Here is a 15,000-nt window from a genome sequence, read left to right on the forward strand (position 1 = left end):
TACCCTTGGCCTGACTGATGTGCAATTGGACTGGAGGGCATCCCAGGCCGCCCTGGACCTGTGGGCGTGCTAGCGGGGAAATGGGTGGAGTTGACCAAATTGGCCCAAAATGGACCAAATCTCAAAGGGGGTCCCCCATGGATTTTTAGTGGAAATCCCAAGGTCAGCGATTTGGTCCAAACTTCTCCCACAAGGAGAGGGTCGGCTACAGTGCACAGGAACGTTGAAATCAGACCGCTGAGACCAAGGGGGTGGGGTGAGACCCCTCCAAAGGTGGGCCTTTTGGCCCAGTAATGCCCTTTAGGCCTGTGGCAGGGATACCCTTGGCCTGACTGATGTGCAATTGGACTGGAGGGCATCCCAGGCCGCCCTGGACCTGTGGGCGTGCTAGCGGGGAAATGGGTGGAGTTGACCAAATTGGCCCAAAATGGACCAAATCTCAAAGGGGGTCCCCCATGGATTTTTAGTGGAAATCCCAAGGTCAGCGATTTGGTCCAAACTTCTCCCACAAGGAGAGGGTCGGCTACAGTGCACAGGAACGTTGAAATCAGACCGCTGAGACCAAGGGGGTGGGGGTGAGACCCCTCCAAAGGTGGGCCTTTTGGCCCAGTAATGCCCTTTAGGCCTGTGGCAGGGATACCCTTGGCCTGACTGATGTGCAATTGGACTGGAGGGCATCCCAGGCCGCCCTGGACCTGTGGGCGTGCTAGCGGGGAAATGGGTGGAGTTGACCAAATTGGCCCAAAATGGACCAAATCTCAAAGGGGGTCCCCCATGGATTTTTAGTGGAAATCCCAAGGTCAGCGATTTGGTCCAAACTTCTCCCACAAGGAGAGGGTCGGCTACAGTGCACAGGAACGTTGAAATCAGACCGCTGAGACCAAGGGGGTGGGGGTGAGACCCCTCCAAAGGTGGGCCTTTTGGCCCAGTAATGCCCTTTAGGCCTGTGGCAGGGATACCCTTGGCCTGACTGATGTGCAATTGGACTGGAGGGCATCCCAGGCCGCCCTGGACCTGTGGGCGTGCTAGCGGGGAAATGGGTGGAGTTGACCAAATTGGCCCAAAATGGACCAAATCTCAAAGGGGGTCCCCCATGGATTTTTAGTGGAAATCCCAAGGTCAGCGATTTGGTCCAAACTTCTCCCACAAGGAGAGGGTCGGCTACAGTGCACAGGAACGTTGAAATCAGACCGCTGAGACCAAGGGGGTGGGGGTGAGACCCCTCCAAAGGTGGGCCTTTTGGCCCAGTAATGCCCTTTAGGCCTGTGGCAGGGATACCCTTGGCCTGACTGATGTGCAATTGGACTGGAGGGCATCCCAGGCCGCCCTGGACCTGTGGGCGTGCTAGCGGGGAAATGGGTGGAGTTGACCAAATTGGCCCAAAATGGACCAAATCTCAAAGGGGGTCCCCCATGGATTTTTAGTGGAAATCCCAAGGTCAGCGATTTGGTCCAAACTTCTCCCACAAGGAGAGGGTCGGCTACAGTGCACAGGAACGTTGAAATCAGACCGCTGAGACCAAGGGGGTGAGACCCCTCCAAAGGTGGGCCTTTTGGCCCAGTAATGCCCTTTAGGCCTGTGGCAGGGATACCCTTGGCCTGACTGATGTGCAATTGGACTGGAGGGCATCCCAGGCCGCCCTGGACCTGTGGGCGTGCTAGCGGGGAAATGGGTGGAGTTGACCAAATTGGCCCAAAATGGACCAAATCTCAAAGGGGGTCCCCCATGGATTTTTAGTGGAAATCCCAAGGTCAGCGATTTGGTCCAAACTTCTCCCACAAGGAGAGGGTCGGCTACAGTGCACAGGAACGTTGAAATCAGACCGCTGAGACCAAGGGGGTGGGGGTGAGACCCCTCCAAAGGTGGGCCTTTTGGCCCAGTAATGCCCTTTAGGCCTGTGGCAGGGATACCCTTGGCCTGACTGATGTGCAATTGGACTGGAGGGCATCCCAGGCCGCCCTGGACCTGTGGGCGTGCTAGCGGGGAAATGGGTGGAGTTGACCAAATTGGCCCAAAATGGACCAAATCTCAAAGGGGGTCCCCCATGGATTTTTAGTGGAAATCCCAAGGTCAGCGATTTGGTCCAAACTTCTCCCACAAGGAGAGGGTCGGCTACAGTGCACAGGAACGTTGAAATCAGACCGCTGAGACCAAGGGGGTGGGGGTGAGACCCCTCCAAAGGTGGGCCTTTTGGCCCAGTAATGCCCTTTAGGCCTGTGGCAGGGATACCCTTGGCCTGACTGATGTGCAATTGGACTGGAGGGCATCCCAGGCCGCCCTGGACCTGTGGGCGTGCTAGCGGGGAAATGGGTGGAGTTGACCAAATTGGCCCAAAATGGACCAAATCTCAAAGGGGGTCCCCCATGGATTTTTAGTGGAAATCCCAAGGTCAGCGATTTGGTCCAAACTTCTCCCACAAGGAGAGGGTCGGCTACAGTGCACAGGAACGTTGAAATCAGACCGCTGAGACCAAGGGGGTGGGGGTGAGACCCCTCCAAAGGTGGGCCTTTTGGCCCAGTAATGCCCTTTAGGCCTGTGGCAGGGATACCCTTGGCCTGACTGATGTGCAATTGGACTGGAGGGCATCCCAGGCCGCCCTGGACCTGTGGGCGTGCTAGCGGGGAAATGGGTGGAGTTGACCAAATTGGCCCAAAATGGACCAAATCTCAAAGGGGGTCCCCCATGGATTTTTAGTGGAAATCCCAAGGTCAGCGATTTGGTCCAAACTTCTCCCACAAGGAGAGGGTCGGCTACAGTGCACAGGAACGTTGAAATCAGACCGCTGAGACCAAGGGGGTGGGGGTGAGACCCCTCCAAAGGTGGGCCTTTTGGCCCAGTAATGCCCTTTAGGCCTGTGGCAGGGATACCCTTGGCCTGACTGATGTGCAATTGGACTGGAGGGCATCCCAGGCCGAGCTGGACCTGTGGGCGTGCTAGCGGGGAAATGGGTGGAGTTGACCAAATTGGCCCAAAATGGACCAAATCTCAAAGGGGGTCCCCCATGGATTTTTAGTGGAAATCCCAAGGTCAGCGATTTGGTCCAAACTTCTCCCACAAGGAGAGGGTCGGCTACAGTGCACAGGAACGTTGAAATCAGACCGCTGAGACCAAGGGGGTGGGGTGAGACCCCTCCAAAGGTGGGCCTTTTGGCCCAGTAATGCCCTTTAGGCCTGTGGCAGGGATACCCTTGGCCTGACTGATGTGCAATTGGACTGGAGGGCATCCCAGGCCGCCCTGGACCTGTGGGCGTGCTAGCGGGGAAATGGGTGGAGTTGACCAAATTGGCCCAAAATGGACCAAATCTCAAAGGGGGTCCCCCATGGATTTTTAGTGGAAATCCCAAGGTCAGCGATTTGGTCCAAACTTCTCCCACAAGGAGAGGGTCGGCTACAGTGCACAGGAACGTTGAAATCAGACCGCTGAGACCAAGGGGTGGGGGTGAGACCCCTCCAAAGGTGGGCCTTTTGGCCCAGTAATGCCCTTTAGGCCTGTGGCAGGGATACCCTTGGCCTGACTGATGTGCAATTGGACTGGAGGGCATCCCAGGCCGCCCTGGACCTGTGGGCGTGCTAGCGGGGAAATGGGTGGAGTTGACCAAATTGGCCCAAAATGGACCAAATCTCAAAGGGGGTCCCCCATGGATTTTTAGTGGAAATCCCAAGGTCAGCGATTTGGTCCAAACTTCTCCCACAAGGAGAGGGTCGGCTACAGTGCACAGGAACGTTGAAATCAGACCGCTGAGACCAAGGGGGTGGGGTGAGACCCCTCCAAAGGTGGGCCTTTTGGCCCAGTAATGCCCTTTAGGCCTGTGGCAGGGATACCCTTGGCCTGACTGATGTGCAATTGGACTGGAGGGCATCCCAGGCCGCCCTGGACCTGTGGGCGTGCTAGCGGGGAAATGGGTGGAGTTGACCAAATTGGCCCAAAATGGACCAAATCTCAAAGGGGGTCCCCCATGGATTTTTAGTGGAAATCCCAAGGTCAGCGATTTGGTCCAAACTTCTCCCACAAGGAGAGGGTCGGCTACAGTGCACAGGAACGTTGAAATCAGACCGCTGAGACCAAGGGGGTGGGGGTGAGACCCCTCCAAAGGTGGGCCTTTTGGCCCAGTAATGCCCTTAGGCCTGTGGCAGGGATACCCTTGGCCTGACTGATGTGCAATTGGACTGGAGGGCATCCCAGGCCGCCCTGGACCTGTGGGCGTGCTAGCGGGGAAATGGGTGGAGTTGACCAAATTGGCCCAAAATGGACCAAATCTCAAAGGGGGTCCCCCATGGATTTTTAGTGGAAATCCCAAGGTCAGCGATTTGGTCCAAACTTCTCCCACAAGGAGAGGGTCGGCTACAGTGCACAGGAACGTTGAAATCAGACCGCTGAGACCAAGGGGGTGGGGGTGAGACCCCTCCAAAGGTGGGCCTTTTGGCCCAGTAATGCCCTTTAGGCCTGTGGCAGGGATACCCTTGGCCTGACTGATGTGCAATTGGACTGGAGGGCATCCCAGGCCGCCCTGGACCTGTGGGCGTGCTAGCGGGGAAATGGGTGGAGTTGACCAAATTGGCCCAAAATGGACCAAATCTCAAAGGGGGTCCCCCATGGATTTTTAGTGGAAATCCCAAGGTCAGCGATTTGGTCCAAACTTCTCCCACAAGGAGAGGGTCGGCTACAGTGCACAGGAACGTTGAAATCAGACCGCTGAGACCAAGGGGGTGGGGGTGAGACCCCTCCAAAGGTGGGCCTTTTGGCCCAGTAATGCCCTTTAGGCCTGTGGCAGGGATACCCTTGGCCTGACTGATGTGCAATTGGACTGGAGGGCATCCCAGGCCGCCCTGGACCTGTGGGCGTGCTAGCGGGGAAATGGGTGGAGTTGACCAAATTGGCCCAAAATGGACCAAATCTCAAAGGGGGTCCCCCATGGATTTTTAGTGGAAATCCCAAGGTCAGCGATTTGGTCCAAACTTCTCCCACAAGGAGAGGGTCGGCTACAGTGCACAGGAACGTTGAAATCAGACCGCTGAGACCAAGGGGGTGGGGGTGAGACCCCTCCAAAGGTGGGCCTTTTGGCCCAGTAATGCCCTTTAGGCCTGTGGCAGGGATACCCTTGGCCTGACTGATGTGCAATTGGACTGGAGGGCATCCCAGGCCGCCCTGGACCTGTGGGCGTGCTAGCGGGGAAATGGGTGGAGTTGACCAAATTGGCCCAAAATGGACCAAATCTCAAAGGGGGTCCCCCATGGATTTTTAGTGGAAATCCCAAGGTCAGCGATTTGGTCCAAACTTCTCCCACAAGGAGAGGGTCGGCTACAGTGCACAGGAACGTTGAAATCAGACCGCTGAGACCAAGGGGGTGGGGGTGAGACCCCTCCAAAGGTGGGCCTTTTGGCCCAGTAATGCCCTTTAGGCCTGTGGCAGGGATACCCTTGGCCTGACTGATGTGCAATTGGACTGGAGGGCATCCCAGGCCGCCCTGGACCTGTGGGCGTGCTAGCGGGGAAATGGGTGGAGTTGACCAAATTGGCCCAAAATGGACCAAATCTCAAAGGGGGTCCCCCATGGATTTTTAGTGGAAATCCCAAGGTCAGCGATTTGGTCCAAACTTCTCCCACAAGGAGAGGGTCGGCTACAGTGCACAGGAACGTTGAAATCAGACCGCTGAGACCAAGGGGGTGGGGGTGAGACCCCTCCAAAGGTGGGCCTTTTGGCCCCGTAGTGCCCTTTAGGCCTGTGGCAGGGATACCCTTGGCCTGACTGATGTGCAATTGGACTGGAGGGCATCCCAGGCCGCCCTGGACCTGTGGGCGTGCTAGCGGGGAAATGGGTGGAGTTGACCAAATTGGCCCAAAATGGACCAAATCTCAAAGGGGGTCCCCCATGGATTTTTAGTGGAAATCCCAAGGTCAGCGATTTGGTCCAAACTTCTCCCACAAGGAGAGGGTCGGCTACAGTGCACAGGAACGTTGAAATCAGACCGCTGAGACCAAGGGGGTGGGGGTGAGACCCCTCCAAAGGTGGGCCTTTTGGCCCAGTAATGCCCTTTAGGCCTGTGGCAGGGATACCCTTGGCCTGACTGATGTGCAATTGGACTGGAGGGCATCCCAGGCCGCCCTGGACCTGTGGGCGTGCTAGCGGGGAAATGGGTGGAGTTGACCAAATTGGCCCAAAATGGACCAAATCTCAAAGGGGGTCCCCCATGGATTTTTAGTGGAAATCCCAAGGTCAGCGATTTGGTCCAAACTTCTCCCACAAGGAGAGGGTCGGCTACAGTGCACAGGAACGTTGAAATCAGACCGCTGAGACCAAGGGGGTGGGGTGAGACCCCTCCAAAGGTGGGCCTTTTGGCCCAGTAATGCCCTTTAGGCCTGTGGCAGGGATACCCTTGGCCTGACTGATGTGCAATTGGACTGGAGGGCATCCCAGGCCGCCCTGGACCTGTGGGCGTGCTAGCGGGGAAATGGGTGGAGTTGACCAAATTGGCCCAAAATGGACCAAATCTCAAAGGGGGTCCCCCATGGATTTTTAGTGGAAATCCCAAGGTCAGCGATTTGGTCCAAACTTCTCCCACAAGGAGAGGGTCGGCTACAGTGCACAGGAACGTTGAAATCAGACCGCTGAGACCAAGGGGGTGAGACCCCTCCAAAGGTGGGCCTTTTGGCCCAGTAATGCCCTTTAGGCCTGTGGCAGGGATACCCTTGGCCTGACTGATGTGCAATTGGACTGGAGGGCATCCCAGGCCGCCCTGGACCTGTGGGCGTGCTAGCGGGGAAATGGTGGAGTTGACCAAATTGGCCCAAAATGGACCAAATCACAAAGGGGGTCCCCCATGGATTTTTAGTGGAAATCCCAAGGTCAGCGATTTGGTCCAAACTTCTCCCACAAGGAGATGGTCTGCTAAAGTGCTAAGGAACGTTGAAATCAGACCGCTGAGACCAATGTGAGACCCCTCCAAAGTCTTTTTTAATGCCCTTTAGGCCTGGCAGGATACCCTTGGCCTGATGTGCAATTGGACTGGAAGGCATCCCAGGCCGCCCTGGACCTGTGGGCGTGCTAGCGGGGAAATAGTTGACCAAATTGGCCCAAAATCCAAATCCAATCTTTTAGTGGAAAGAGTCAGATTTGTCCAACTTCTACAAGATACAGCACAAATGAAATCAGACCGCTGAACCAAGGCTGTAATTTTGCAATGCCCTTTATTGCAATACCCTTCTGATTGCAATCTATCCCAGAGATTACTTGTGAAAAATGTAAAAGAACTTCTGTAATAAACGTAGTCTCTCTTGAATAATATGCATTCCACCATTGATGAAAATTTATTGTTATACTATGAATGAATAGAAATCAATATCACTATATACCTACCCGAAATCAATAGTCTTAGCGTGGCCACTAGTACTGAATAGAAGGATAGCATGTTTGGTATTACTAGTCATACGCCTGAACTGATTGTATACAATTGCTTAATGCGCACTCGGCAATTGTAAAATCAAACTTGATGACCCTCGAGGAGCACCTCTAAGACTCGAAGAATGTGGGCTTAATTCTCGTCTTAGTCCGCTTGGCCATGGTGCCCAACGTACTTTAGATCTGAACTTATACGATGAGAAAATGAAGAAAAAGTTCTGGAATTGACTCTAGATCAATTTGGAATCTTCTTTGAAATATTGATCTCCTTCTCCTCCTCCTATTTTTGACATAGATAATGCAAAAATTTGTACCCAGCATGGGAATCGAACCTAAGTTCTATAGCAGTTTGAGTATTATTTCCTTACTTCCGGTTTGAAGATGACGTATTATGTCCCTCATTTCTTTGATTAGTGAATGGTAACTATATCTTAGACAGGTCACGGAAAAAATTGAAATTTTAGATACAGAAAATGATTTGAAGGAAATATATATATAAAAATGGATACAAATGTCAAAACGATATGTCTAAAATTCCATTGTAAAATTGTAACAAGACCATTCTTACCTTTCAGACATGAGAAATCAGTCTATCTCAAGAAACGGTTAGATCCTAATGATAATCAAGAGAGAAAAATCATTGCGAAATTTGTGATCAAATTATCTTTAACCGTTTAAGACATGAAAAATCAGTGATGACAAAAACGGTTGAATGCTAATTACAATAGGTTAAATAAGGAGGGAAAATTTCATTGCCAAATTTGTAAGATTATTTGAACCGTTTAAGACATGAAAAATGTCAGAAACAGTACTACAAGGTTAACCCCTAAGATATTCCCAAGAAATCCAAAAATGTGGGATATGTAATATTGAAGTCTCAAAGCTCAAAAGGCACTGTGAAAGAAAGAAAAAAATTCAGAACCTGATATCAAAAATGACATGTAAATACGATGATAGTCGGGAAGGTTGTGGAGGTCAATTAGGATTGTATTGAAATAAGAGATCGAAGAGCACAATTGGAAAGGTTTGAAATTTTGTCTTTGTCTGAAAGTTAGGTTTTACAAGAAGTTAGGAGATGAGTGCAGATGAATTGAAGTGCCCTGGATCAAGAGTGGCGAGATGAAGGCGATGACTGATCTTTGAGAAATAAAAAGTGTAGTGCTAGATATGATTGGTAAATTAGAAAATAAGATTGATGAATTTACAAGAGAGGGCTCAGGTTGGATAATTGAGAAGATTTCAATTTTGAAAAAAAAAGCAAAATACGAATGATTGAAAGGGTGTACTTATATGAAAGTTCCAAATAAATATCAAAAAGCAAAATATAAACTAGGGAATATTAGAAATGAGGATGAAGAATGTTTGTAATGGTGCATTGCCCGGTGAGATTGCTTTGACGAAAAGGACATAAGGCTGCTGATCAAAATGACGATTGGAGTGGAATAGAATTGGCAGTGAAAATAGATAAGATGACCATATTTGAAAAGAATAATCCAATGAGCGTCAGTGTCTTTGCCTTTGATAATGCTAAAAATAAAAGTGTGTATTCTATAAGAATTACAAAAGTGAAAAAAGATCAAGATGTAAAGCTTGTGTATATGTCCGAGGAAGAAAATAATGACTATGTATTGATGGAAGATTTGAGTCAATTTATCACTAAAAGTCCTAATGGACGAGTTTTGCCTTGTTGATACTGTCTGGATCCCTTGTGAAAGAAGGAGGTACTTGTTAAGATTAAGGTGAATGTCCAGTCCATAAAGCTGTAGGAATGGAGGTTGTAGAGGGACCTATTGTTTTTAGATCATTGTATATAAAAAAAGATCCTTTCGTAATATATAGCGATTGTGAAAGTACTGTTGAAAGAATAAAAAGAAGACAGCCAAATCGTGAAGGATCTTATACCTTGTATACGCAATAAGACGAGCCTAATTGATTTGGTTGCTACACAAAATGGTGGGTTGATAAAGACTGAAAGTTTACAGAAGATGCAGGTGAGGATACAGGAAAGAAATTTGTAGAGTATTTAGTTGAGGAGATGAAAGGTATATACAATATGATGTGTTATAGGGAACCGTGAATGAGACGATTTTGAAATGGCCCTTCTACTACTGACTGCTTGGAAGAAGACTCCTAGCCGATATACATCCGTACAAGCAAAGACTATATAGGAAAGACTGGAAGGGACGGAAAAGTGTATAAATAGCCTAAGTGATTACTGATGAGTTTAAGTTACTTCAATCAACGCTAGAGATCGCTGTGCTTGATTGGGAAAGAATTAGCGGGGTTTTTGAATGGTGTGCATGTTTACATTTGAGCCATCCGTCACTTGGAAGACATGGTTAGTTCAAAGGGTGGAAAAGTTCTGATCGTGAATTGATGTACCATCGGCTTCCTGACGAAGCACAAAGGTAAGTGTATATTATAGTGCCAATATTAAGTATCATAGACATATAAGTGTCATTTTCTTGATGAAGTAAAGATGTAAATAAAGATTGTGTTCTTTTTGATAGATGTTCAAAGTGGATAGAAGTAACCGGTATATCAATATTAAGGAAGAAAAGACCTACAGAAGTAAATAAAGTCAAAGGATATGTAGCCATGATTTTTGTGAGCGGCAATATGCATGATGAAGCCGTTTGTGCCTCAATGCATACCCAGATGAAAATTTGCCTGGTGAGTGAATGGAGTTTGATATATTCATTTGATGATAAGATTACAATAATTAAGATTGTTTGGTAAGAAGTAATGATTTGCATTATGCATTGTATTATGTATCAGATCCAGCACAAGCAGATGAGCCCGAAATAAGCAGTATGGATGCAGGTAAGTGGTTGATGAATGTGAAAATAGTATAGCACAGTTGTGAGATGAATTGAAATGACTTTATTTTATGAGGACATTGCATTGGAAAGAAAACCTTGCTTGTCTGTATATATGATATATTTGTGTATTACTTTAAAGTTGAAGATTATTTGGAATATTCTTTCATTGCCATTAGGTAATTTTTGTACTTGCACAAAACCTATTTGAATTTGAAATTCCAAAGTAAATTGTGAGCATAGATACCTTACATACATTATCAGTTTATAAGAGTACAAAACATGCCATATATTATTTGGATACTGCAAGTACTTTGCATTAGCAGGAAATTGAAATGGAAATGTTGTCAAGTTGATTGGATGAGAAGTTTGGTTAGTACTGAGCATTTGTAAGCATTGCATAATTGTATAAGAGATGGCCTGTAAATGATAAAAAAAAGTAAGGAAGATATGTCAAATTGCAAGAAGAGATATTAGTAGGACAAATGAGTCCAGAGTTATATAGATGTTTTATAGACCTGTTTGACACTGTTGGCATAAATGTGATAATGTGATAAGAATAGAAATTGTTGTGGTAGGTGCTGGGGGATGGCATACACCCATGAAGACTCCTCTGAGGTAGAGAGAGATTGCTTGAGTTTTGGACGTAGTCTAAGGAAGATAAAGTCATCTGTTATAAAATGACTTAGTAGTATTTAATAAAGATATATGAATGAAGTTATAAGTGAGTTTTAGATTTATTGGACATGCTCTGTTACATGAATGTGAGTTGATGGATGGATGGGGGTATTGGAGATTATTGGAATGTAGGATATTGTTTTAGGTATTTATTGCACAATTTTTTAATGTGAGGTGTTATGTGAAAGATGGAAAGTATTAAAGAAAATGGTTGGTTGGATTTGGTTAGTAGATGAGTATTAGTTGTTGGTTATTTTTATAGGTTACTTTGAGTTTGTACAGGTGCATTTTTTATGAGCTAGTAGGTAGGTAGGTTATTGATTAGTTTTATTTAGGTAATTTATTAGGTTAGGTTATATTTTATTGTGAAATTTTGGATTGGAAAAATGGATTGTATTAGGTAGTTATTAGGGAAGAGGACTTTTTAGTTAGTTAATGATTAGGTTAGTCAGTGGGATTGAGTAGGTTTTTTTATTAGTTAGTTTTTATATATTATTTGATATGTTGATTAGTTAGTTTGAAATAGTTTTTGTTGTTTTTAGGATGTTTGGAGAATGTGTGTGGTTGTGAGGATTTGGTGTTTGTATTAGAGTAAAAGTTGCATTTATAGTTTTTTTAGTATATGCTGTTTTAGTTATTAAGGGAGGGGTTAGTTTTGTTATTTATTTGGAGGTGTTTTAATTGTTTTGGTAGGAGTGTGGTAGAGGAAGTGATTATTGGTGGTGGGTATTTTAATGGTATTGTAGTAGAAGTTTAAAGTATGTTGTATTTCTTAGTATGATGTGTTTTAATTAATAGATGGTTAGTGTTTATTATTATATTGATTTTTTTGTGTTTATTGTGGAGTTTATGAATGTTAGTTTGGTGAGTTAATGTGGTAGTGTTGATATTTCTTTTTTTTGTTATTTGGTTGTTATGAGTGTCTGTTAGGTATTTGGTGTTTGTTTGTGACATTTTTTTGTATTTTTTTTATTTTGGTTTTTTTTTTTTTTGTTTTTTTTAAATTGTTTTATTTATTTATTGTTGTTTTAAATTTTTTTGTTATGGTGAAGGTTAATTAATTTAAATTTTTTTTTTTTATTTTGTGATTTTAATTATTTTTTATAATGTATTGATTTGGTTTTTTTTTTTATGATTTTTTTTGTGGTTTTTTTTTTATTGTTGGTGGTTTGGTTATTTTATTATTTTTTATTTGTGGTTTTTTTTTTTTTTTTTTTTTTGTTGTTTTTTATTTTTTATTTTTTTTTGTGTTTTTGTTTGTGTTAGTTATGGTTTATTTGTTTTTTTTTGTTTTGTAATGTGTTTTTTTGGTGTTGGGTTGTTTATTTTGTGGTTGTTATTGGATTGTGTGTGGTTGTTTGTGTTGTTTGGTTAGGTTTTGTGGTTATTAGTATTGTGTGGTTTTTGGTTGGGTTATTGTGTGTGGTGGTTGTGTTTTAGGATAGTGTTGTGTTTGGTTAGTTGGTATATGTTGGTGGTGTTAGTGTAGTGTTGTTTGGTTATGTGTGGTTTTTGGTGTTGTGTTTTGGGTTTTGGTGTTGGTTATTTGTAGGTTGGGGTTTTTTTTGGGTGTGGTGGGGTGGGTAGGTTTTGTTAGTATTTTTTTATGGTTTTGGTGGTTTTGGTGTTGTTATTGTATTGTGGTGGTTTTGGTTTTAATTTAGGTTTATGGGTATTATTGGTGGTGTTTAGAGGTTGGTGGTTTTTAGGTTTTGGTTGGGTGGTTTGGTGGGGTGGTTGTGTTATATTATTTGTTGTTTGGTTTAGTTAGGTGGTTAGGTATAGGTTAGGTTTTTGTTAGTTGTTGTTATAGGGAGGATGTATTTAGTGATATGAGGTTAGGGTATGTATTAGTTATTGTTGTGTTTGTTTAGGTAGTTTAGGTTAGGTTGTTGAGTTTTTGGTGGTTTTGTGGTTAAATTAGGTTATTATATGGTGTGTAGTTAGGTAGGTTAGGTAGTGAGATTAAGGTTTGTAGTGGGGAGTTAGGGGTTATTTTTAGGTTAGGTGGTTAGTTGGGGGTGTTTTGGGTGTAGGTTGTGTTTGTTATTAGGTTGGTTTTTTTGTTTTTAGGGAGGTTGTTTTTTGTGGTTAGGTTTAGGTTAGGTAGGTTAGGGTTAGGTGGGTGTTTTAGTGTAGTTTGTTTAGTTTGGAGGTTTAGTTAAGGTTTAGGTGTTAGTTAGTGTTAGTTTTAGGTTTTTTCTGGTTAGATAGGTTAGGTTAGTTTAGTAGGTTATGGTTAGGTTAGGTTAAGGTTAGGTTTTTAGGTTAGTTATAGGTTAGGTTAGTGGTTTTAGGTTAGGTTTAGGTGAGGTTTTAGGTTAGGGGATAGTTAGGTTAGGTTATAGGTTAGGGGTTAGGTTTAGGTTAGTTTGGGGGTTAGGTTATAGTTATAGGTAGGTTAGGTTAGGTTAGTTAGGTTAGGTTAGGTTAGGTTTAGGTTAGTTTAGGTTAGGATGGTTAGGTTTAGGTTAGGTTGGGTTAGGTTAGGTGAGGTGGGTTTAGGTTAGGTGGGGTTAGGTTAGGTTAGGTGGAGTTAGGTTAGTTTAGGTTAGGTTAGTGGTAGGTTAGGTTAGGGTTAGGTTAGGTTAGAGGGTTGGTTGGGTTGGGTTAGGTTAGGTTGGTAGGTTAGTTAGGTGGTTAGGTTAGGTTAGGTTAGGTTTAGGTTAGGTTAGGTTAGGTTAGGTTAGGGTAGGTTGGGTTGAGTTAGGTTAGATTAGGTTAGGTTAGGTTAGGTTATGTTAGGTTAGGTTAGGTTAGGTTAGGTTAGCTAGGTTATGTTAGGTTAGGTTGGTTAGGTAGGTTAGGTGAGTTAGGTTATGTAGGTTATGTTAGGTTAGGTGGGGTGGTTTGGTTAGTGGGTGTGGTTTAGTGGTTAGGTTAGGTAGGTGGTAGGTTAGGTTAGGTAGGTGGTAGGTTAGGTTAGGTAGGTGGTAGGTTAGGTTAGGTAGGTGGTAGGTTAGGTTAGGTAGGTGGTAGGTTAGGTTAGGTAGGTGGTAGGTTAGGTTAGGTAGGTTAGGTTAGTTGTGGGGGTTAGGTTAGGTGGGGTTAGGTTAGGTGGGGTTAGGTTAGGTTAGGTGGGGTTAGGTTAGGTTAGGTGGAGTTAAGTTAGGTGGGATTGGGTTAGGTTAGGTGGGGTTAGGTTAGGTTAGGTGGAGTTAGGTTAGGTGGAGTTAGGTTAGGTTAGGTTAGGTTAGGGTTAGGAGAGGTTAGGTTAGGTTAGGTTAGGTTAGTGTTATTAGGTTAGGTTAGGTTAGGTTGTTTTTGGTTAGGTTAGGTTAGGTGGTTAGTTAGGTAGGTTTAGGTTTGTGGTAGGTTGGTTAGGTTAGGTTAGGTTAGGTGGTAGGTTAGTTAGGTTAGGTTAGGTTAGGTGGTTAGGATAGGTTTGGTTTGGTTAGGTTAGGTTAGGTTAGGTTCGTTATGTTATGTTAGTTTATTTTATGTTAGGTTTATGTTAGGTTATGTTAGGTTTGTTAGGTGGTTAGGTTAGGTTAGGTTAGGTGGGTGGTGGTGGTTAGGTTAGGTTAGGTTAGGTGGGGTGGGTTAGGTTAGGTGGTGGTGGTTTGGTAGGTTAGGTTAGGTGTTAGGTTAGTTGTGTGGTTGGTGGGTGTTAGGTTAGGTTAGGTAGGTTAGGTTTGGGTTAGGTTAGGTGTTAGGTTAGGTTTGTTAGTTAGGTTTGTTAGGTTTGGGTTAGGTTAGGTTAGGTTAGGTTAGGTTAGGTTAGGTTAGGTTAGGTTAGTTGTTAGGTTAGGTTAGGTTAGATTAGGTTTGGTTTCGTTAGGTTCAATTAGGTTAGGTTAGGTTAGGTTAGGTTAGATTAGATTGCGTTAGGTTAGGTTAGATTAGGTTACATTAGTTTGGTAGGTTAGGTTAGGTTAGGTTAGATAGGTTAGGTTAGGTTAGGTTAGGTTAGGTTAGGTTAGGTTAGATTAGGTTAGGTTAGGGATAGGTTAGGTTAGGTTAGGTTAGGTTAGGTTAGGTTTAGTTTAGTTAGGTTAGGTTAGGTGGGTTTTGTGGTTAGGTAGTTAGGTAGGTGGGTTAGGTTAGGTTTTGGTTAGGTAGGTTAGGTTAGGTTGTAGGTTAGGTTAGTTAGGTAGGTTAGGTTAGG

The sequence above is a fragment of the Oratosquilla oratoria genome, chromosome 9 (genome assembly GCF_046742065.1).
Source record: "Oratosquilla oratoria isolate Oo_2021 chromosome 9, ASM4674206v1, whole genome shotgun sequence".
NCBI classification, from domain to species: domain Eukaryota; kingdom Metazoa; phylum Arthropoda; class Malacostraca; order Stomatopoda; family Squillidae; genus Oratosquilla; species Oratosquilla oratoria.